Source organism: Diospyros lotus, chromosome 9 (assembly GCF_014633365.1).
Source record: "Diospyros lotus cultivar Yz01 chromosome 9, ASM1463336v1, whole genome shotgun sequence".
Lineage (NCBI taxonomy): Eukaryota > Viridiplantae > Streptophyta > Magnoliopsida > Ericales > Ebenaceae > Diospyros > Diospyros lotus.
Genome location: NC_068346.1, coordinates 25,601,483 through 25,620,240, shown reverse-complemented (window position 1 = coordinate 25,620,240; position 18,758 = coordinate 25,601,483). Strand labels below are relative to the sequence as shown.

General features: G+C 33.5%; 1 pseudogene; it reads left to right on the top strand.

Annotated features, from left to right (window-relative positions):
- The first annotated feature begins 116 nt into the window (after positions 1-116).
- LOC127809322 (uncharacterized) lies at positions 117-13,750 on the top strand (annotated as a pseudogene).
- Positions 13,751-18,758: the final 5,008 nt, after the last annotated feature.

Here is an 18,758-nt window from a genome sequence, read left to right as displayed (position 1 = left end):
AGTCATTAGGATGGACCATTTCAGATTTGCAAGGTATTAGCCCTTTGATCTGTACTCATAAGATATTCTTGGAAGAAAGAGCAAAACCAGTTAGGCAAATGCAAAGGAGATTAAATCCCAACATGAAAGAAGTTGTCAGAAAAGAAGTGCTTAAGCTATTGGATGCTGGAATAATTTACCCAATCTCTGATTCTAAGTGGGTAAGTCCAACACAGGTAGTACCCAAAAAGTCTGGAGTCACTGTTGTAAAAAATGAGAACAATGAACTGATTCCCACGCGCATCCAGACAGGATGACGTATATGCATTGATTATAGAAAGCTCAATTTTGTGACAAGGAAAGATCATTTCCCTTTACCTTTCTTGGATCAAGTTCTGGAGAGAATAGCAGGCCAAGCCTACTATTGTTTCTTAGATGGGTACTCAGGGTACAATCAGATAGAAATTGCACTAGAATATCAAGAGAAGACAACTTTCACATGTCCATTTGGGACATTTGCATATAGGCGCATGCCATTTGGGTTATGCAATGCTCCAGCCACCTTTCAAAGGTGTATGATGAGCATTTTCAGTGAAATGGTTGAGCAGATTGTTGAAGTATTTATGGATGACTTTTCTGTTTATGGAAGTAACTTTGAGGCCTGTTTGGAGAATCTGAAAAAGGTTTTAGCAAGATGTGAGGAAACAAATCTGATACTCAATTGGGGAAAATGTCACTTCATGGTGAAACAGGGCATAGTCTTGAGGCACATCGTTTCATCTAGGGGGATGGAGGTAGACAGGTCAAAAATTGAAACAATTCAAAAACTCCCCATCCCTAGGAATGTGAAAGACATCAGAAGTTTTTTGGGACATGCAGGGTTTTATAGGAGATTCATTGCTTCCTTTAGCACCATAACAAGACCCTTGTGCCATTTGTTGTCTCAAGATGTTCCGTTTGAATGGAGTCCTGCCGGTCAAAATGCTTTTGATAAATTGAAAGATGCACTCATTTCAGCACCTATCACTCAATCCCCTGATTGGTCCCTCCCGTTTGAACTTATGTGCGATGCTAGTGATTACGCGGTAGGAGCTGTGTTAGGGCAGAGGAAGGATAAGAAACCTCATGTGATATATTATACTAGAAAAACTCTTAATGAGGCACAAAAGAATTACACCACTACAGAGAAAGAGTTACTAGCAGTTGTCTTTGCCCTGGACAAGTTTCGATCTTACCTCGTAGGGTCACTAGTGATCATTTTTACTGATCACGCTGCTCTGAAGTATTTGTTCACAAAGCAAGATGCAAAACCCCGTCTCCTCCGATGGATCTTACTCCTACAAGAGTTCAACATTGAAATCAGAGACAAGAAGGGAGTAGAAAATGTGGTGGCTGACCATTTGTCAAGGATTCCAAGTTAAGATCTCACACAATTTGATGAACCAATTCATGACAATTTCCCTGATGAACAACTGTTTGAAGTGAATGTTATTCGTGCATCATCTGCTGTCCCTTGGTATGCCGACATTGCGAACTACCTGGCAACTGGTCTGATCCCAGACCATTGGAGTAAGCAAGATAGGCATAAATTCTTCAGAAAAGTCAGAACTTTGGGATGAGCCCTACCTCTTCAAGTATTGTCCTGACCAAATCATCCGTAGATGCATACCCGATCATGAGCAACAAAGTGTCATCAATTTCTGTCATACTCTTGCATGTGAAGGCCATTTTTCTGTCAAGAAAACAGTTGCAAAAAATTTTCAGAGTGGATTTTATTGGCCGACACTGTTCAAGGATGTGTACAAGTTCTGTTCAAATTGTGATCGATGTCAAAGGTTAGGAAGTCTGTCAAGGAAAAACATGATGCCATTACATCCGATCCAAGTGTTAGAAGTTTTTGACTGTTGGGGTATGGATTTTATGGGCCCATTTGTCAATTCATTTGGTCATGAATACATCTTACTTGCTGTTGACTATGTGTCCAAATGGGTAGAAGCAATCCCGGCCAGAACAAATGACCATAGGACTGTCGTGAAATTTTTGAAAGAAAACATATTCAGTCGATTTGGGATGCCACGAGCAATCATCAGTGATGGGGGTTCCCATTTTTGTAATAAAGTTGTGACAGGATTAATGAAGAAATATGGTGTACTGCATAAGGTTGCAACACCATACCATCCCCAAACCAATGGTCAAGCCGAGCTAGCCAATAGGGAGATTAAGCGCATATTGGAAAAGACTGTTGCTGCTAATCGTAAGGATTGGTCCTTAAGACTAGTAGACGCTCTTTGGGCATACAGGACAGCTTACAAAACAATTTTGGGAATGTCTCCCTATAGGCTAGTATACGATAAATCTTGTCATCTGTCAGTGAAAATTGAGCATAAAGCATATTAGGCAATTCATAAGATCAACAAGAGTCTAACTGAAGCAGGCTTATCTAGGAAGCTCTAATTGAATGAACTTGAGGAAATTCGGAATGAAGCATTTGAAAATGCACGATTGGCCAAGGTTCGCATGAAAGAGTTACATGATTGGCACATCATTCGAAAAAGCTTTCAGGTAGGGCAACGGGTACTCTTGTACGATTCTCGATTGCATCTATTCCCAAGAAAATTGAAGTCTCGATGGGTCGACCCTTTTGTAATCAAGTCTATCTCAGGATATGGGGCATTTGAGATAGAAAATCTGGAGTCAGGACAGCTTCTAACAGTCAATGGTCATAGGTTGAAATCATACCAGGGTAGTGTTGAGGAGAATGAAGGAGTTGTGGATTTGGATGATCCACCATCATCTAATGAATAAAAGAAGTTTCATGTCGTCTAGGAATCTGACGTTAAAAGACCACCTTTCCATTTAGGTTAAATGGATGTTTATAGATCTGAAAAAAAATAATAAACAAATAAAATAAAATAAAATAATATATATATAAGTTGTTCATTTTCTGCATTACTTAATTAACTTTGATTCAAATAGTGTTTCTCTGTGTGCAATCTAAATAAAAAATTTTTCATACGAGTTCATGCATTGAAGACCACCAGGTATGCCTATATTTTATCCTTTTATTGTCGATTGAGGACAATGCGCACTTTAAGTTGGGGGGTAAGGTGTACTTGATTTATTGGTATTTGAAATTGATCCATTGTGCAAATAATTTTGTTAGACTCGATAATATTGTCTTGTGTGGTATGTATGATTTTATTGGGCTCCTAAAACAAAACATTTATTAAAAAAAAATCAAAAAAAATTAATTAATAATAATAATAAGAATAAGAATAAAAAAAATTAAAAAAATAATAAATAATAAAAAAATAAAAAAAAAATTGAATTGAGAGAGACAGAATTGACGCTGGTGGTAGCCATCTTTTCTTGGGCAGTGCAATCACACTGTCCTATAAAGGATAAGGCACACTGCCAAATGTTGAAAAATGAGGCACCAAGCGTTGAAAAAGAGACGCCAAGCTTGACCCTGTAATTATGGCATGCCTCAAGCCGAGTGTAGAATAGTGATGGTCATTGCTCTATAAGAGACTCCATATCTGTATAAGGCAAGCCACTCTTCTTGAGCTCAGTCTTCTCTCCTTTGTGTTTTCTCCGATCAGGTACTCTCATCCTTTTTGTAAAGTTTATAGTTCTTTACTTTCTTCTCAGTATAGTTTTTTTTTTTTTTTTTTTAAAAAAAATGGATCTTTATCTCTCAAAAATTCACAAGTACTATCCATCTCTCCCGCAGAATGATTTGAAAAACATTTATGCTGCTAGGTGTGAAAGACTTAGCCTGTAATAACATCCCTGAAAATATTCGTTGACTGATCGAAGCAAAAGTTCGATTAGCTGGTGAAACTTCACTAGTTTTAAGCATTTTCCAGGCTTAGGGAAGAGTAGTTTTGCGAAGAAAAGAAGAGCGAAAAGAGTGAATGGTTGTTACAAATGTGCTCGATGGACCTGTAACACACAATGCAAATCTGTGGGGTTTACGTCCATAAATCGAGAAGATAAAATTAGTTTCATAAAGGATGGACTGAGTAAGGAGTCTCTGGATGATATCCGATTGACTCTTGAGACGCATCCATGTGGAATAGTGCAAAGAGAACTTCTTGCTTTATGGACCCAATTCAGAAGTGACCACCAACGCTATAGTCTTGGGAATCTGACTAAAAACGACCCTGTTTGCCAATCTATAAGAAAATTGGATGGGAAGCTTATCCTCGCTTCTAAGAAAGTGTTTAAGCCGTTTCTGGACGTAAAACCAGAGGAAGATGTGAGCCACAATCACAACTACTTATACATACGCATGATTTTTGTTTGTATTTATTTCTTGTTGAATTGTTGTATAGCTACTTTTGATCGCCAAACTTCTTTTCAGAACATACAAAAGGAACAAACATGGAAGGCCAGTTAGTTCGTTGAATCAATACCATATGTGTACTTTGTGGCTCTCAACTTGGGAGCGATATTTGTTACGCACTTGCAGCGAGCGAACTTGGTAAAAAATTAGGAGAAAAAAAAATTAATTTGGTATATGGAGGGGGAAGTCGTGGATTGAATGGTTATGTTTCACAAGCTGTACATCTTGGAAATTCATCTGTGGTAGGTGTAATGTCAATCCCTTTAGCTGAACCACATATTTCTGGGATTATACGTGGTCAACTTATAGAAACGACTTCTATGTCTGAGCGCATGGCTTGTAAGATTTATCAGTCAGATGCCTTCATTGCTTTACCAGGAGGTTTTGGAACACTTGAAGAAATCTTTTGTATAATCTCCTGGGCCAAGAGTAATCTCCATACCAAACCCATTGGACTTTTAAATGTTAACCATTTTTTCGATGGGTTACTCTCTTTTCTTAATCAGGCTGTGGACCAACAGTTCATTTCTCGTTCAGCAAGAAAGATTCTCATTTCTGCATCCACCATTAATAAGCTGCTAGAGAAATTACACGCTAATGTTCCACAGTACGATCCTCATGAGCCTCGGATAGACTGGTCTAAGGCAATTAGTAACAAGCGCCAAAGGGGTCCGATTAATTTAGATTTATCACTGTGAGAAATGCTCTTTATTAAGATGGCTGAGTAAGGAGTACTTTTTGTACTCTTGAGACGCATCTAGTTATTGTACAACTTGCAGGATTTTTCTTGGTTGTGTTCTTAAAAAAAAAAAAAAACTGTAGAATGTTGTTGGGCAAAGTCTTTGATAAGATGGCTGAGTAAGGAGTACTTTTGTACTCTTGAGACGCATTTTTTTTATCTTATGACTTGCATCAATTTTTATTTTCGTATGAAAATATAAATATATATATGGTGTGCTCATTTGTTGTTTAAGTTTTAGTAGTTCACAGCAAAATGGACTTGTGAAGTTACAGGTATTCCTAACAATCCTAATTTATTACTGCAATTCAAGTTGGGGGGTGTAAGGTTTAGTTATGAATTATCTGGTTCATATTTAACTGTGAGTTTGCTATTGCTAGTTTGTAGTCTTGTGTGAATTGATTATCTTTATCTGCTCTTATTAAAAAAAAAAAATGTGTTTTAAATAACGTTATTCCTAAAGTTTTGAAGTTATACACTGATAGCTGGTTAAGTTTGCAATACGAAACATGAATGCATTGATTTCTTATTTGAAAACGTATATGCATTAGAATAAGTAATTTGCATTCATCGAGGATTCAAAATTTAAAAAATTGGTTATCGGTCATAAAGTCAAAGGTAACAGTAATTAGCTGATTAGTACACTGTATGATCCCTCAACAGAAGTGGAGACTATTACCCAAGTGAGTGTTTGAGCCTAATAACCGTTAATTCTAAGTGAAATAACAGTTACTCTAAATATGCTTTATTGTTTATCTTATCGTTTCAATGGCTTCAAAACATCAATTTGCTTTGAATGTCTAGTATGATAGCGGATAAGTTTGACTGGTTTCAAACTCTGAATTAGATGACTGAGTAACATCGTTTTGTAGAAGCATGATAGAGGGATCAATTTCTTTCATTTTGGGCCTACTAACTTTTTTTTCTTTCTTTACATTAACCTCACTTGCTATCCCATTTGAGCCATTTGTAGTATAATTTCTTTCGTTACCCTCGTTTAACCCATAACCATATGAATTTTATCCAACCTGGTGTGATTTTGGGAATTAGTCTGTTTATCTATTTTCATATTTAAAGAGAAAAGAAAAAAAGAGAGAAAAAAAAAAGAAGAAAAAAAAAAGTGAAAAAAAGGGGGCAAATTCTCTTAGCTATTCAGCATAACTGTTTCAAAATAAATGATAAAAAAAAAAAAAAAATCCCGACACACCCTTTGCACACTCTACATTTTCTTTGACAACCCGTATTAACCTTATAGCCCCATTACAACCCAGTCTGGTCCCTTTTGATGCTATAAATCATGTGATCTCAAAATTCGATTTTGGAGTAGGGAATCATGTTTAAATTCAAAAGTTACTCATCTAGAGCATTATTCCAATCATGAAGCTATGTCAATTTCCTTGTTCTTTCATGAAAATACGTTCCTTGTATTTGGGATGGCACCGAGTTTTGAACTTGTTCTGCATTTACTCTTATAATGGTGCACCCCCTTGTGTGTACACCTAAGGAATCCTTTTTATTGGAGAGAAAATCCATAGTGAGATTTGAAGTCAAAACTTCGAGGGAGTAAGTCTGTGTGTTGGTTATCCTAATTTCCATTCTTGAGATTGTATGACCTTTAACCGAAAATTTGATTTAGAATGCTAAATTACTTATTCGATTTTATGCATTTTGGTTTCAAATTTGAAATTTTTACATTCATACAGTTATTGTGAATAAAGTTTGGCAGGTGTATAATCTGATTGCTAAGGGACTAAGAATGTTTAAGTTGGGGGGTATGATTAGTGGTTAATTTTGTAAAAATTTTGTTATAATTATACCCTTCTTTTGATCTTAAAAATGGTTTAAATTATATATTAATATATATTTTATGGTTATATGCAAGTTTAAATTGAAAAATGAATGAAATAAAATTTTAAAGTAAAATTTAATAATAATAATAATAATATATAAAATTATATATAATACATATACATCATTATATGCATGCATGTAATATATATATATAATATAATCTAATATATATATATGTGCCATGTGTAATACATATATATAATATATAATTTATTAATAACATTAAATTATTTTTTTTTTTAGGCATGAAGAATTCAAGCCCATGAAGACTTAAAGTCCATGAAGAATTCAAACCCATGAAGAAATTAAGCCCATGAAAAATTAAAGTTCATGAAGAATTCAAACCCATGAAGAATTCAAGCCCATGAAGAATTAAGGCCCAATTTGAGCAACCCATGGAAGATATTATTTGGAGAAGACCCAAAGATTATTTTTAATCCTAATGAAGATTAAAAAACCAATTTATAGAAATCTATTTTTATTTTTTATGTGAGAGCTTTATTAGGTGTGTTTTTTAACTAAAATCCATTTAACTATTAGGTGGATATTATAGCTAAAATCCATTTAACTTTATGAGTGCTTTATTAGGTATGTATTTTAGCTAAAATCCATTTAATATTAGGTGTGTATTATAGCTAAAATTCATTTAACTTTAAGTGTGTGAGTGCCCATTAGATATAATTATGTCTAATTGAATAATTAAAATTGTGTGGTTTATATTGCATCTTGTGGCCTATAAATAGCTCACTTGATTGCATTTGTAAGTGTGATTATTATTCTTGAATCAAAGTTTAGTTGTTTCCTTATAATTCTCTCTTTGAGAATTGTTCTTGTTCTTTCCCCTTTTCTTTAGTATTCTCTCTTGTGATCTTACTTCCTTCCTTTCTTCTTTTAAATTCTTATGTCATTTATTATTACTTTATTATTCACCGCCTAAATGGCTGGTTAATTTGTGTCTTTAAATTTCTGCAATTTTAATTCTTGTCATTTAATTATTCACCGCCTAAATGGCCGGTTAGTTTATGCTTTTAAATTTCTGCAATTTTAATTCTTGTCATTTAATTATTCACCGCCTAAATGGCCGGTTAGTTTATGCCTTTAAATTTCTGCAATTTTAATTCTTGTCATTTAATTATCCACCGCCTAAATAGCCGGTTAGTTTCTGCTATTTTAATTCTTGTCATTTAAATTCTGTTATTTAAATTACGTCGTTTAAATTCATGTCAATTAACTTTTAAATGGAAATGAGTAGCTAAATCTAATCTTGGGTTAAGGCAAGGACAGTGTCCAACGCTAATGATTCCCAAAGAAAGCTGCGCTTTAAATGAGTAACATTAATTTAAATTTCAGTATGAGTATATCTTAATTATTGAGAAATCACTAGGTTTGGATTGGAGTGTAAGTCTAACTTAGAGCTTTCATGTCACGCATGAGAGTTATTAGAACTGGAAACGCTATCATACCCAAACCCGGATGATTAATTTAGTTGTCTTGTATATTAATTGTAATTGGATTTATGGTAGTTGCTTAAATTAGAATCTCACATATCATGTATGGGGATTGCTTAAACTAGAACTATCATAATCTCTAATTGCATTTAATAACAAACCCTCATATCTGAAATTAAATTAATGTTACTAACCTTATCTGTTAAAATTTGGGAATCAACGGGTTGGCACTGAAATTGTCTTAACTCAAGTACTATCCAATTTTATATTCTCACTTTAAGTATTTATTTCAATTACTCCCTTAATTTATTTCCTAGTATCTATTGTTTAAAAAATCATAAAAAAATCTTGTTGCCAATTTGTCCAAATGCGTATGTGCTTGTGTGTGACATTCTTTTTATTTTGCCATAAATAAATCTCTTAGTGGACGACCTGAACTCATTCAGAAAATATAAATTTAAATTTGGACTACAACTGCACTCGTATACTGACAAGTATAAATCTCTCACCTAAATAAAGAAAAAAATATAAAATTTTTATTGTGTTTTGTTTTGTGTTTTAATTGCAGGGTGGGAGTGCAGTCACGCCCCTATGCAACTTTCCAATTTCACTTTGGCCCCTTTCTTGAAGCCCCTAAACTTTCCATCATTTCCAATGAGACCCTTAAGCTCTAGGATCATCATTTCATCCTTGAAGATTCCAAAAAAAATGACATTTGAACCTCCCTTGGGCAAATTCGAGAAATTACACTTAGACCCGAATCTTCGTTTTTACCTCAAACCCTTTTGTTTCTTCTTGAAACCACTGAAAGGTTGTTCCTTACAAAAAACCTGAAGCCCCCTCAAGCTTCCGTTGACTTCCCGAAGTCTCCTACGACAATTCGACATTTCAACCCAAATCACAGATGCATTTTAGCTATATCGAAAATCGTTCCCAATCCAGTTTCTTTCGGAGCCATAAATCATGCCTCGAGATACTTGACAATGCCACATCATTTCCCTTAAGCATCTAGGCTTCAGGGCAATCCCTACAGTAGATTCGATCAATTTTTTGAGCCATTTAGATACCAATCTTCCTCGAAATTTCATTTTTCTAATAAAATACTTATTCTTAAATAATCCAAATTCCTTGGGTATTACACACTCACCTTGAACAAAACCCAAAACACCTCAAATCTTGTGCCCAACCTCGATTTTTGTGTAACTTCTCAAGTCTTTTAACCAAATCGCTTCCTTACACTCCCTCATGCGTTGCCCAAGTGCTCTACGCATGTGATGCCTCGCATATGCTTTAAAAGCCCTCTATCCACTAAACCCGAAGCACTCTCGTCTAGCATGAATTTATCACAACTTTGAATAAGAAAACCTTTAGCCATGAACACCCTATTTATAGGCTTTGAAAACTTGGCCACCGAGTAAGTCACATTATAATACAATATTCCTTAATCATTTCAAATCTTTCAAAATCTTCTCCAATCCTTCCAAATCTTATAAGATATTCTGCAATCATTCTAAATCTTCTAAGATTTTCTATAATCATTCCAAATCTTCTAAGATCTTTTCCAATCATTCCAAATCTTCTAAGATCTTCTACAATCATTCTATATCTTTTAAGATTTTCTATAATCATTTCTAATCTTACCAAATCTTATCCAAATCAAATCTTATCTTATCTCTAAAGTTATCACGAGCCTTTATCTTATCTCCAAAGTTATCATGAGCCTTTATCTTGTCTCTAACGTCATCATGAGCTTTCATTTTATTTCTAACTTCATTATTAGTCTTCATCTTATCTCTAACGCCATCTGAGCCTTCATCTTATCTTTAAATTCATTATGAAGTTTTTCCTGAATATGCCCCTAGGAAAAAGGTTTCAACAATTACACTTTAGCCTAAACTTTTTGGGTAATTTCACTTAGACCCTTTTCAATTTGGTCCTTGGGCCATTTTTTAATTGCACTTATGCCCATGGAGAAAGGATTTATTACGCTGATACCCCAAGATTTTAGGTAAATTACACTTTTACCTTAACTTTAATATTTACGATTTTGTCCCTAGCTTAGAAATTGAACGTTTGTCTCCAAACTTCTACAATTCCTTGAAATATCCTATTTTCTCAAGTATCTGAATCTAAAAATCTCGAGTATTACATCTCTTATGATCATTCGATTTTCTAGTCTAAAATTAGTCATACCGAGAAATTATCTCTGTTCCGATCCCTTTCAGTGTCATAAATCCTGTCTCAAGACACTCGTCAATGACATACCTTTTCCTTAAACATTTAGGGTTTGGGGAACTCCCTGCGGTTGATTCGGTCACTTAAGACTGAAATAGTGTACCCTTAGCCTCACTTTTTCAAAAATTCCACTTATACCTTTCGAAAAATCTCATTTATAACCTCAAGAATTTCCTAGGTATTACAAATTCACTACTCTAGCACATTACCTACTTAAGGTGTGTCCTTTTATGTTTACAACCATGTAACAATCAGGACATGTCAACTCTTTAATATCGATCGAACAATCCGATTTACTAAGAGGATCTCTCTATCTCCCCAAAGCATCTTGAAAGATCCTGAGTATTCTCTAACCAAAACTCAGGACGATCCTAATGGTAATGAAGTCAAAACTTCTTGTTGTTGTTACCAAAATACAACAATTGAGATTTGTGGTGTGGGAACGCTATAACCACGGCAGAGCGAGGCGAACAACTAGCAAGTATCTACTCATGGAAATGTGCAGCAAATGGCTCCAGTCTCTAATTGTATGGTTAAAGTCTCAAATAAGCTCTCGAGTGCATTTTTGGTAGAGGATTAATCTATCTGGGACTAATTTCCTATGTGTCCTGGGGCATAATTGCACTCACAAGAACAAGTTAAAAGGCACAAAGGGAATTCATCACCCGTGTATGCCCTCTGACACTTAAGTCAGTATGTGAAGGAAAATGGTTATCCGTGGAAACTCTTAAAGGTTCCATCAGATGCACAATAAATAAATAATGCAACTAATTAATATAAAAGAGATATCTTTTCCAACAAGAGATGTGTCATTAATAATGTTTTTTATCAAATGTCAAGGACGAACATGTATGCTTTGGGCATGAGAAGTGCGGTCCTTGATCAAATTCATATGGGCTTAAGAGAAATTTGATATTTTACTCTTGTGTTGGTTTTGATGATGAAAAACAAATGATTTATATCTTAAGGTCAAATATATGGTTTTCAGGTTTTCAAACAAAAATCAATTTCAAGTACCTTTGTAAAAATGAAAACCAAATGAATTTCATGTATAGAGATTTGCTCAAACATGTATTATAAAGAATCTCCTAAATGATTTTTACAAATTGATTATGAGCTATTGGATAAATGAAGTAAAACTTTTTCAAAGATAAAAGTCCATGCATGCTCTTTATAGATTGTTGTTTATGTCTTTGAAATGGTTTTAATCAATTTCTTAGTTTATGAATATCAAGATTAAAATCAAAGCATATGTGATTCATTGAATCTATTGGTTTTAGAAATTAATCTTTTAGTTCATATCTATCAAAATGAATTTCCAAGAAATAATCATTTCAAATCAAAAGAAATAATTTTTAGTGCATTCAAGATCATCTGTCGACAAGCATTGAAAAAATGCATGACATTGTCGACAATCATCTAGGATTATGTCGATAGATAGAAAGCATGATTTTAAAATGCCTTGAAACTGTCGACAGTTTGGTAAGCATTTGTCGACAGTTTTTATGAATCTGTAGACTAAGTCTTTAATTTTACTTGGAAACTATCAACTAAACCTTGTTTTCTGTCGATAGTTTGTGTCTCTGGCAACTTCCAATAACTAGTTTTTCATTCTCTAACGGCTTTAAACGATTAGTTTTTGGTTGAAACTTGTAGGATGCCTATAAATACAAGTCAATGATGATCTTGAAGATGAAAATGGATGGGAATGAAGTGAAGTGAGTTTGCAAAAAATTTATTCATCTTCTCAATTGTGCTTGAGCTTTATTTTTCTCTCAAAAAGACTTTGTGTATCATATTGTAAAATTAGTTTCAAGCATTTGTATCTTATTTTGAGAGACATTGTAACAAAGAGTGTAGACTCTTAGAGCCTCTCTATTAAACATTTCATATATTTCCTAATTTGTGTAGGTAGATGGCCTACTTGTGTAAGTATGATGTTGTATTTTCTAATCTTAGACTAAAGGGTCTACTTGAGTTCAAGTAGGAGATTATAGTAGATTGGTTTACAAAATCCTCAGTAATGAACTAAGATAGTGGATTAGACTTGATTTAAACCGAATCACTATAAATCTTTGTGTTAATTTTTCACTGATACTTTTTGTTTCATTTATTGTTCCAAATATTTCATTAATCCTCACTTGTATTGAATTTTTATTTTTCATCAATATGATTTCAAGTGTCAAACTAAATTTTAAATTACCCAATTCATCCTCCCTCTTAAATGTGTGCCATAGCATTTCAAATTTATCAAAATTCACCCACCCCCTCTCATAGAACTTAGTGACCTAGAGAATTCTCTGGGAGAATGTGGGACTTACCGCGAGTTGTAAGAGTAGGTTCTTAGCCTTTAAGTGGCCTACTAAGGTAAAATTTTCGGGTGACAGAATATTTCCAAGAGTTGTCTATTATTCTGAAATTAATATAATATCTACAGTAGAGATTACAGCTTGGTTACATAAGTTACGAATTAATTCCTCTCCCTCTAACAATTAATTAATTATATACACAATATATATTTAATCAATGATGTGCATGGGCTATGAGATATAATTAAAGATTACAAGATATCGTACAATGCATGGAGCATGCACGTGTTGCCTAATTGAAAGGAAGAGAGCTTGGGAGAGTTAGTGGCAGCCATGGGGCTAGAGGGGCCCACAAGGCATTTGTGGAAGAGTGACAAACATGTGGCAAGCATGCGTGGCTTAGGGAGAGATTGGGGGAATTAGTGGGAAGCATGTGGCAGCATACGTGGATTGCAAAAGGGCATGGCATGCATGAAGTGGCTGGTGGCTTGAGGTAGCCGGGAAGAAAGAAGCAACCGGGGAGAACGAGAGTGAGGGGGGGACCACGCCATGTTCCGGGAAGAAGGAACGCCCCCGGAAGAAGATGAATGCCGAGAAGGAGAGTGGCCGGGCGTCTGGCAGCGTTCCGGGATGGAGATCCATTCTGGGAAGAGGAACTATTTGGGGGAGAACACCATTTCGGGGAGAAGGGCTTTTCCGGGAAGAAGACCATTCTGGAGAGAAGACCAACACCCATTTCGGGAAGAAGAAACCATTATTCCGGGAAGAAGACCAGCACCCATTCCGGGAAGAAGGAACAATATATTATTCTCGGAAGAAGGAGAGTGTTACATATAAGTGAATATATTAGTATTATTTAATAATAATATTTTTGTTATTTTTATATTTTTTAAAATATTTATAGTGAAAGTTGAATTTCAAGGAGTGGAAATCCACTATTGTAAATGCTGCAGAAGTGGTTTTATGTTGGGTTGGCTAAAGGCATGCGAAAGTCGACTTCTTCTTTCTGCAAGTCGACTTTTAATCCAAACATTGGAATTTCACCAACTAGAAAATGAATCAATATGTCTTTTAATTCAGTGGATATGTTTTTAAATTGAAGGGATACGATTTCTCCAATACATAGTCTATTTCTAATAGACATAATATTTCAGATAAGTTGTAATTTTTAAGATTTTGGTGTCTATTGATTGCGCCCATTTAATGCTTATAACTAGTGTGTGAACATTTGGGGTGGAAAGAAATATTTCAAGCCATCTAGTCCTCTTCATTCATTTGTTATTATTTATCTCTCTATTTGTTCTTTATTCTCTCATTGTTGGGTTGAGTTCTTGATTGTAGAAGAAATCAAAAAGTGTAATTTTGATTTCTTAAAGTTAGCCATTATATCCCTGGGGGTAGAATTTCTATCAACCATTTGCACCTAAGTAGGGAAATTACTATTCTAAAGATAGTTTTCTAGAAACATCTTACCTAACTAATATTCTATTCTTATTTTGTCTTTTCTCAAATATTCTCTCATTTTCTTTGAATTACCACAACAAGAGAGTCTGGAAAGAAGCCGCTATTGTTCTAAAAAGAATGAGAGTTTGGGAAGAATCTGCCATTGTTCTGGAAAGCAGGAGAGTCCGAGAACAAGCTACCATTGTTCTAGAAATGATGCTGCACCCGTGAAGAAAGTGCCTTCAAGAACAATTGCAGTAACACGCCTTGTTTCGGGAAAAAAAATCATCCGGAAAGAGAAGCTGTCATCTCTGAAGAAATTCCCAACTTCTAAAACGCATGTGTTCTTTCATTTTTCAACTATGTTTTTCCAAAGTTAGCTCAACCATGAAGCCATCTAGGTGGCTGTCTAAGGCTCCGCATTTATTAAGGTCCCAAAATTTTGTAATTTATATATTTTTATTTTTTTAATAATAAATATTTTATTAAGAAAAATTTGAGTCTAAAATAAAATCTGTTTTTCAGTCCAAATTTCCATATACACCCAATCCAACAATTAATTTATAACGTTTTGTTTTTCTCATTTTCTCTTATCAATTTTTATCGTTTTTTCTTAAATATCTCAAACTTTAAGACTGTAAATTTATTTTTAATTATAAATCTTTCAATTACAATTCTAAAAAAAATCCCATTGTTCCTAATTTTCTCTTTCTAATTTTTACTGTTTCTTTGTTTATTGTAGTAGATTATTTGATTTCTTTTAATCTTTTAGACATTATATTTTAATTGAAAATCCATTATCGGTAAGAGATTATCGTATTTTGTAGTTGATAGAACTTCAAATTTTTTTTCTTTTTTAATTTAATGAAATGATGAAATTTTCTCGTAGAAAGTGTATCATTATATTTTTTTTTTCCTTCAATCAATCAACATGTTGTCCCAAGGTCTCCTTGTTGCTTTGTCGTATACTAAGTTAGTAATGTCCTTCTTTCTAAGACTATTGATGATAAAAGTCTTGATAAATTCTCTTCGTAACTGATTGAAGGAAGATATAAAATGTACTACCAGACTATCGAACCATGTGCGAGCATAGTCAATCAGAGTTAAAGGAAAAGCTTGACACATGATTACAAATTTTCATCCATGTAAAAGCATGGCTATTTCGTAATTCTAAATATGTCCATGGAGATTTTCCTTTCCTAAGTAGGTAGGTAACTAAGACATCTTAAACTTTGGAGGTAGGGTTCCTCCATGCTTCCTTTTGCAAAAGGAATCCTTTTCATTGTTCTTCTTCTTGGGCAAGTAGTATTTTCTCCTGGTCCAAAACTTACTCAATCATTTTTCTCACATCATTAGTTTCCCAAACACTTACGGAAAAACAACGGTTATCCCTAGCGTTAAGAGTTTTCTCTGACATCATGTCTAGGTTGTTCATGTTTTCCTTTTTCTAGCTCTCCCGAGTGTATCGAGAGAGTCTTCTGTGAGTAAGTCTCCTGGCTAGGAGGATTCTCTTAATGGAGGAGAACTTTTTGAGCAGATGAGTCTTTGGTAGGTTTTCTAGAGGATTTTCTAGATGATTCTATGCTACATTCAAATAATTTTAAAGAGTAGTGGAAGCTAAGTTGTACATAAATAGAAACGAGAACTGGGTACAATACGAAATGGAAATAGAGAAACGATATTTTTTTTAAAAATAGGAAACGAAAAGCGTAAATAAAAAAATATGAGTTTTGTTTTTTGTAAATATAATTTTTAATATAAAAATATTTTTTTTTAATCAAACATAAACATAAATTTCATTATCCATTCAATCAAACATAAACACAAATTGTTTCTATCTCTAAATGGTCATCGATATAACAAGGAAAGAATTGTTTTTGTCTCTAATGCTGTTGCAGAATAAAAACACATTTTCAAATTAAAAATACGTTTTTAATATTGCAAAATAGGCTCGAAATGTTTTCAAAATTATGAAAATGACCCAAAACTTTTCTTTTTTTTTGGCATTTCTTGACATTTTGAGATAGGAAATATTTTCGAAACGACACCATTTAGATCTTTTTGTGTATCAGAGGGTGGAAGTAAAATGGAAGCAATACCAGCCCTGGGCATAAGCAGCCGCTTAGGGCCCTCCTTTTGAAATCCAATGGTTAGGGGCCTTTTCAAATTTAACAAGTAAGCTCAAATTCAATTAATAAAAAAAATTAACAAAAGATTATTTTGGCGTGAGAATGTGACAATTAATGCATTGCAGTAAACTGTGCAGAAGGCAGTGTGCTACAAGAGAACAAGAAAGAAATTTAAAATTGAACTGGGAGTTGGCCGTCTGGGAGTAGGCTGCTTGTTTATGTATATATATATATATAATATCCTATAATAAAAGTAAAAAAGCAAGCATTGCAACAAAACCCCATTTTTCCTCTAGGCTCCAAACCTAGTGCTTTTGTCTACGTGCTTTCCTCTCGTCTTCTTCTTATTATGTGACTTCTGTGGTCCCTCTCAAGTCTCATCTCTCTTCTTCTTCTTCTGTCAGTAGTACACAATAGCTACCAAGCACCCGTGCTTTATTTACTTTGTAGGAGTGAAAATAATCTTATTTTATATATATATTGATGCACTGAATATTTACATATTATTTCTTGAACTCTTTCTCTTGTGTTTTTCTATTAATTTGTTTTGTAGATTTCAATTCGAATATCAAATCTAATCAGGTTCTATTGTTCCTCATTCAATTACATTTGAATTTGATATTATATTGATTTTCATATTTAAATTGCTCAGTTGCATTGGAATTTGATATTATATTAATTTTTGCATTTAAATTGATTTATTATGTCCACTAAAAAATATTTGTCTAAAAATGAAAAAAACAAAAAAAAAAATCTCAAGAGTTTATTCTATCTCAAGCAGGAGCGTTGGATAAGTTTGTTACTAAGAATATTAGTAATACAATAATAAATGAAGAGTGTGATAATTTGATAGATAAAGATGTTCAAAACAACATACAGGAACAACATGTATTAGGAGATGTTGAAAATAGAAATAAGCAAGAATATAAAGATTTAGATACAGAATGCTCAACTTACCCTTTGGCCATAATTGATCCAAAAAATTGAAAAATATTGATCAAAATTTTATAGACTTGTTGGTAGAAAAAGGTTCTATAAGAGGTAATGTGGTTGATTTTCCTAAAAATTCAAAAAATAGGCATTTCTCTTTTACATATTACACTATCATTTATCAAATGGTGAGAAGAGTGATAGAAAATGGTTGATCTACTCCATTTCATTGGATAAAATATTTTATCTTTGCTGTAAATTATTTAAACAAGAACAAAACAATATTCAATTAGCTAATGAAGGGACAAGTGATTGGAAAAATCTTAGTTCCAAATTGAAAATCCATGAAACAAGTGATGAGCATATGGATAACATGAGAAAATAGATTGAATTAGAAAGACGATTACAAAAGAATTTAACAATTGATAAAGTTTTACACAATCAAATCAACAAAGATATAAAACACTGGAAAGAAGTTTTTGTGATAATAGTTTCAATTGTTAGCTTTCTTAGTAAGAATAATTTGGCATTTCGTGGAAGTAATGAAAAATTATATGAAAAAGATAATGGAAATTTTATAGGTTTGATTGAAATGATCGCTGAATTTGATCCAATTATGAAAGAACACGTTCGACGTATTCAAGAAAAGCAAATTCACTATCATTATCTAAGTCACAAAATTCAAAATGAATTCATACTCATGTTGGCAGGTGAAATCAAAAGTGCAATAATTGAAATAGTTAAAGAAGCAAAATATTTTTTAGTGATACTTAACTGTACACCTGATATAAGTCATGAAGAACAGATGTCTCTAATCATACGATGTGTAAATGTCTCAACAAGTCCAGTTAAGGTAGAATAGTTTTTTAGGGATTTCTTAAGGTAGACAATACTTCAGGGCAAGGACTATTTGAGGAATTAATAAATACTCTACAAACACTTGAAGTTGATATCGGTGAGTTAAGAGGTCAAGGTTATAATAATGGTTCTAATATGAAAGAAAAGCATAAAGGTGTGCAAAACAGAGTATTAGAAGTAAATCCAATGGCATTTTACATTCTGTGTAGTTGTCATAGTCTTAATCTTGCATTATGCAAAACTTTACATTCATGCATAAAGGCTAAATCTTTTTTCGGAATTGTGCAATGCTTATATATATTGTTTTCATTTTCTACAAAGCAATGAAAAGTTTTGCAAGACAATGTGGAAGGCCTAATACTTAGGCAACTATCACAAACTCGTTGGGAAAGTCGAGTTGAAAGTATTAAAGCAATAAGATTCCAAGCTCCACAAATAAAAGTTGTTTTAACTCACTTGATGGAAATATATGATGACCTTAAGACATTT